The following is a 6,000-nucleotide window of genomic DNA, read 5'->3' as shown; positions in this document are numbered from 1 at the left end:
GTGTCCTCCTCACTCTCCATAGAGGACAATGAGATGGATGAGATGGAGGGTGAGTACCCCCATTTCAGTATTGCAGGGTGATATCATGTATTGTGTGTGTCCTCCTCACTCTCCATAGAGGACAATGAGATGGAGGGTGAGTACCTCCATTTCAGTATTGTAGGGTGATATCATGTATTGTGTGTCCTCCTCACTCCCCATAGAGGACAATGAGATGGACGGTGAGTACCCCCATTTCAGTATTGTAGAGTGATATCATGTATTGTGTGTGTCCTCCTCACTCTCCATAGAGGACTATGAGATGGAGGGTGAGTACCCCCATTTCAGTATTGTAGGGTGATATCATGTATTGTGTGTCCTCCTCACTCCCCATAGAGGACAATGAGATGGACGGTGAGTACCCCCATTTCAGTATTGTAGAGTGATATCATGTATTGTGTGTGTCCTCCTCACTCACCATAGAGGACAATGAGATGGGGGGTGAGTACCCCCATTTTAGTATTGTAGAGTGATATCATGTATTGTGTGTAGAGGAAGGCTCTGTCCCTAGAAGGGTTCTGGGTCACCCTGAGCAGAGTGGTGTCAGGAGGAAGGGGTGACCTTCCATCACAGAGATTGTAGGGGAATGATCTGCCCCTGGAAGGTTTCTGGGTCCCTCTGGGCAGAGCGGTGTAAGAATGAAGGGGTAACCTTTCATTACAGAGATTGTAGGGGAATAATCTGCCTCTGGAAGGGTTTTGGGTCACCCTGAACAGAGAGGTGTCAGGAGTAGGGATGAGCTTCGTATTCGAGTCGAACCCGTGTTCGACTCGAACATCGGCTGTTCGGTCGTTCGCCGAATTGCGAACGATATGGGCCGTTCGCGCCAAATTCGTGTGGCGCGTCACGGCCCATAATTCACTGCGGCATCGCAGTGCATTGCTTGCTGATGATTGGCCAAGCATGCACTATGACCCGCATGCTTGGCCAATCACAGCGCCGCCTGAACAGAGAGCCGTAATTGGCCAAAGCCAAGGAGGCTTTGGCCAATTATGGCTCAGGGGATTTAGTACACGCCTCACACTATATAAGGCCGCCTGCACGGCGGCCCTGTGTAGTGTGTGTTCCGGCGTTGAAAGAGATAGACAGAGAGACAGTGTCATTTGATTTGAGTTAGATAGATTAGGCAGAACAGTCAGTCAGTTAGCTGCACTTACAGTGTATTGTGTATATATATGCATCCCTGGTGTTGCATATATATATATACACTGTATTCAGTTTAGCTAGATCCGTTCCTGTTATCTTCTAGACTATTTACATTTAGTGCAGTGCGTCCTGCTCACAGTGTTCAGCTAGATCCGTTCCTGTTATCTTCTAGACTATTTACATTTAGTGCAGTGCGTCCTGCTCACAGTGTTCAGCTAGATCCGTTCCTGTTATCTTCCTACTGACAGGCAGGCTTGTCTTGTTACAGTATTTACAGCTACCTAAAGAAAATTACTGGTGTTCTTTTGATCCTATTAGTACCACGGTCAGGCAGCTAGACTATTTACATTTAGTACAGTGCGTCCTGCTCACAGTGTTCAGCTAGATCCGTTCCTGTTATCTTCCTACTGACAGGCAGGCTTGTCTTGTTACAGTATATAAAGCTACCTGAAGAAAATTAATGGTGTTCTTTTGATCCTATTAGTACCACGGTCAGGCAGCTAGACTATTTACAGTTAGTGCAGTGCGTCCTGCTCACAGTGTTCAGCTAAACCTACAAGTTAGTGGGGTGCGTCCACCTCACAGTGTTCAGCTAAAGCTACCTGTAGAAGGTTGGTGGTGTTCTCATACTACAGGCAGGCAGTTGATTTTGCTAGCTGCAGTATATATATATATATATATATATATATATATATATATCCCAGCTTAGTGCAGCTACAGGCCATTAGTATGTCTGGAAGGCCAAGAAGGAGAGGCAGACAGTCACAAGCCAATAAGAGAGGGCAAGCAGGCTCTGTGTCTAGTGCTGGTCGTGGAGACGGTGCATCCTCATCAGCACGTGGCCATGGGACACGCTTGGCCTTTTTTTCGGCAGCTGGCCGTGTTGAGCCGCAACATGCGGAAGACTTGGTCGAGTGGATGACCAAGCCGTCCTCATCCTCCTCATCCTCTCTCACCCATGCCCAGGGTGCTTTGTCTGGCAAAGCAGCGGCCTCTTCCCTGGGCTCAATGTCATCAGTGACTCCTTCCCTAGCTCCACCATGTCCTCCTGAGGAGTCCCTCGAACTGTTTGACCACAGTGTTGGGTACATGCTCCAGGAGGATGCCCAGCGTTTGGAAGGCTCTGATGATGATACTGAGCTCGATGAAGGCAGTAACATGAGCACGGACAGAGGGGGTGCCCAAGAAGGACAGCAATCTGGCAGTCATGCTCCCCCTGCTGCAGCATACTGCCAGGTTTGCTCCACTGATGAGGAGGGAGGGGATGATGAGGTCACTGACTTAACGTGGGTGCCTGATAGGAGAGAGGAGGAGGAGGAGGAGGAGGCGGCACATCACCAACGAGGCAGGATGCCCTCCAGGGGCCAGCCTAAGGGCAGCACATTGACTGCATCACATGTGCAGGGCGCTGCAGTCTCTGCGCGTTATTCAAAAAGTTCTTTGGTGTGGGCCTTTTTTGAGACGAGTGCATCAGATCGCACCGCTGCTATTTGCAACATATGTCTCAAGCGTATCTCACGTGGCCAAAACATCTCCCGCTTGGGTACCACATGCTTGACCAGACATATGTTGACCTGCCATGCAGTTCGTTGGCAAGCGCATCTAAAAGACCCACACCAAAGAACAAAGAGGACCTCTCCTTGCTCCTCATCAGCTGAGATTTCCAACCCCACTAGACCTTCAGTCCTCTCTGAGACCTGCACTGAGAGGAATGAAGGTGTAGAATTAGGTGTGTCACAGCCAAGTACTTGTGGGCAATCTGCTTTGTGTACACTGACGTCAGATTGTACCAGGCAAATTTCCCTGCCCCAGCTGCTGCACCGCCGAAAGAAGTTTGCTCTCAGCCATCCACATGCCCAGCGGTTGAATGCTAGCTTGGCAAAATTGCTAGCACTTCAACTGCTGCCTTTTCAGTTGGTAGACTCTGCCCCCTTCCGTGAGTTTGTGGAATGTGCGGTTCCTCAGTGGCAGGTACCCAAATGCCACTTTTTCTCACGGAAGGTGATTCCGGCTCTCTACCGGCATGTGGAAGGCAATGTCCATGCCTCGCTGGACAGGGCGGTCAGCGGTAAGGTGCATATTACCGCTGACTCATGGTCCAGCAGGCATGGACAGGGACGTTACCTAAGTTTCACGGCGCATTGGGTGACTCTGCTGGCAGCTGGGAAGGATGCAGGACAAGGTGCAGTAGTGTTTGAGGTTGTTCCGCCACCACGCCTCCAAAATGCTAATGATTGTCACACACATCTCTCCTCCACCCCCTCCTCTTCTTCTTCCTCCATGGCCTCTTCCTCGGAACCAGCGGTGCTCCGTAGTCGTTCAAGGGGCTACGCAAGTACGCAGGCCAAAAGATGCCATGCGGTGCTTGAGCTGGTGTGCTTGGGGGACAGGAGCCACACTGGGGCAGAGGTTCTGTCAGCTCTGCAGGGGCAGGTTCAGAGGTGGTTGACGCCACGCCAACTTAAGGCAGGAATGGTGGTTTGCGACAATGGCACCAACCTCCTCTCTGCCCTCCGACAGGGACAAATGACCCATGTGCCCTATTTGGCTCACGTCCTTAACTTGGTGGTGCAGCGGTTCTTGGGCAGGTACCCGGGCTTACAGGATGTCCTGAGGCAGGCCAGGAAAGTCTGTGTGCATTTCCGCCAGTCATATAATGCCAGTGCTCGGCTCACGGACCTCCAAAAGGAGTTTAACCTGCCCAAGAACCGCCTAATCTGTGACATGCCCACCAGGTGGAACTCAACGTTGGCCATGCTGCAGCGGCTGCACACGCAGCAGAGGGCCATCAATGAGTACCTGTGTGACTATGGCACCAGGACAGGGTCAGGGGAGCTTGTTTTTTTTTCCCCACGCCAGTGGGCCATGATCAGGGATGCATGCACTGTCCTGTCACCATTTGAGGAGGCCACAAGGATGGTGAGCAGTGACAGTGCATGCATCAGTGACACTGTCCCCCTTGTCCACCTGTTGGAGCACACGCTGCGTGGAATAATGGACAGGGCACTTGAGGCAGAACAGAGGCAGGAAGAGGAGGACTTCCTTAGCTCTCAAGGCCCCCTTTATCCAGACAGTGTTCCTGCGTGCCCGCCGATCACACAGGAAGAGGACGAGGAGGAGGAGGAAGATTGTGTCAGTATGGAGGTGGAGCCTGGCACTCAGCATCAGCAGCAGTCTTTAAGGGATCAGTCCCAAGAAACCCATGGACTTGTACGTGGCTGGGAGGAGGTGGCTGCGGACCATGTCGTCCTTAGTGACCCAGAGGACTCCGGACCGAATGCCTCAGCAAACCTACGCTGCATGGCCTCCCTGATCCTGCAAAGTCTGCATAAGGATCCTCGTATTCGTGGTATCAAGGAGAAGGACCAATACTGGCTGGCAACCCTCCTTGATCCACGTTACAAGGGTAAGGTTGCGGACCTTATCTTGCCATCGCAGAGGGAGCAGAGGATGAAACATCTTCGGAAGGCCTTGCAGAAAGGTCTGTGCAATGCGTTCCCAGAGACTGGGAGGTTACAAACTCCTGTTTCTGGACAACGTGTTGCTGAGGCTTCGGTCAGTCAAAGAAGGAGCGGTGGAGAAGGTGGCCGTCTGACCGATTCGTTCAGACAATTTTTTGGTCCGCAGCCCCAAGGTATGATTGGTTCCAGCAACCATCGCCAGCGTCTGTTTTACATGGTGCAGGAATACCTAGGGGCAAGATTAGACTTGGACACCTTTCCCACCGAAAATCCTCTGGGTTACTGGGTCTTGAGGATGGATCACTGGCCAGAGCTTGCACAGTATGCAATTGAGCTACTGGCCTGTCCTGCATCCAGCGTTCTTTCGGAATGCACATTCAGTGCTGCTGGAGGCGTGGTAACCGATCACAGGGTGCGTCTGTCCACCGACTCGGTCGATCGACTGACCTTCATAAAAATGAATCAGTCTTGGATCACCACCAGCTACCAAGCACCTGATGCTGATGTAACCGAATAATTTTTTTTGAAATCTCAGATCCCTTCAAAGACTGCCTATGCTGATGCTGAGTGACTATCCCTGAGTAATTATCCTCTTCCTCCTCAATCATCACGCTGATAGCTTGTAAGAACATTTTTGGTTCTGGACGCCACCACCAGTGCCTAAGGCACAATTTTTCAGCCCCTGTTTAACAGGGGCGTGTAATTACAATTTTTGATGTAATACTTTGCAGCAGGGCTCGTTCCTGCATTACAACTAGAGTATCTGTGAGGGGTTGCAGTGTTGTGGCACCAGCACCAGTGCCCAAGGCCCAATTTTTCTGCTCCTGTCTAACAGGGGCGTGTAATTACAATTTTTGATGCAATACTTTGCAGCAGGGCTCGTTCCTGCATTCCAACTAGAGTGTCTGTAAGGGGTTGCAGTGTTGTGGCACCAGCACCAGTGCCTAAGACCTAATTTTTCAGCTCCTGTTCAACAGGGGCGTGTAATTACAATTCTTGATCTAATATTTCACAGCAGGGCCCTGTGAGGGCTTACAGTGTTGTGGCCACAACAACACCTAAGGCCCAAATTTCTGCTGAGTATATAGGGCAGGACCCTACTTTCAAACATCTAACTTACAAACGACTCCTTCTTGCAAACGGAAGGAGACAACAGGAAGTGAGATGAAATCTACCCCTAGGAAGGGAAATTCTCTCCTGTAAGAGTTAATATGGGAAAAAAAATTCTCCTTTCCACTGATGCTTTCCAATCCTTGTTCCACAAAAAAACCCCAAATTTTCAAAAAACATTATTCATTGGGACAAAAAGTGAGGTGAAATCTTCTGAAGAGGAGGAAAGACAGCAAAACAAATG

The sequence above is a fragment of the Aquarana catesbeiana genome, linkage group LG01 (genome assembly GCF_042186555.1).
Source record: "Aquarana catesbeiana isolate 2022-GZ linkage group LG01, ASM4218655v1, whole genome shotgun sequence".
In the NCBI taxonomy this organism is placed as follows: domain Eukaryota; kingdom Metazoa; phylum Chordata; class Amphibia; order Anura; family Ranidae; genus Aquarana; species Aquarana catesbeiana.
The sequence above is the reverse complement of the archived record's forward strand: the minus strand, read 5'-3'. Positions refer to the sequence as shown.